This window comes from Eptesicus fuscus, chromosome 6, assembly GCF_027574615.1.
Source record: "Eptesicus fuscus isolate TK198812 chromosome 6, DD_ASM_mEF_20220401, whole genome shotgun sequence".
Taxonomy (NCBI): domain Eukaryota; kingdom Metazoa; phylum Chordata; class Mammalia; order Chiroptera; family Vespertilionidae; genus Eptesicus; species Eptesicus fuscus.
Genome location: NC_072478.1, coordinates 19253174 through 19253815, shown reverse-complemented (window position 1 = coordinate 19253815; position 642 = coordinate 19253174). Strand labels below are relative to the sequence as shown.

The following is a 642-nucleotide window of genomic DNA, read 5'->3' as shown; positions in this document are numbered from 1 at the left end:
ATGGAACCAGGGAATATTACAGGAGTGTCAGAATTTCTTCCCTGGGATTTTTAGAGGAACCAGAACTGCAGTCCCTCATATTTGGGCTTTTCCTCTCCATGTACCTGATCACTGTTCTTGGAAACCTGCTCATCATTCTGGCCATCAGCTCAGACTTCAACCTCCACACACCCATGTACTTCCTCCTCTCCAAACTGTCCTTGGTAGACATCTGTGTCACCTCCACCACCATCCCAAAGATGCTTGTGAACATCCTGACACAGAGCAAATGTATAACCTATGAAGGCTGCATCAGTCAGATTTATTTTTTCCTCACTCTTTGCAGTGTTGGATGACTTCATTATTACTGTGATGGCTTATGACCGCTTCGTCTTCATCTGTCACCCCCTACACTACACAGTCATCATGAAACCCCGGCTGTGTGGACTGCTGGTTCTGGTGTCCTGGATCACAAGTGCTCTGCATTCCTTGTTAGAAAGTTTAATGCAACTAACCTTCTGTACAGACTTGGAAATCCCCTACTTTTTCTGTGAACTCAAACAGATGGTCCAACTTGCCTGTTCTGACAACTTTCTTAACAACATGGTGATGATTCTTTTCACACATTTTAATATCCCCTGGAGCAAAGTCATGTCTGTTTGA

At 44.2% G+C, this 642-nt stretch overlaps 1 pseudogene; it reads left to right on the top strand.

The window, feature by feature from the left end:
- LOC103300957 (putative olfactory receptor 7A2) lies at positions 1-642 on the top strand (annotated as a pseudogene).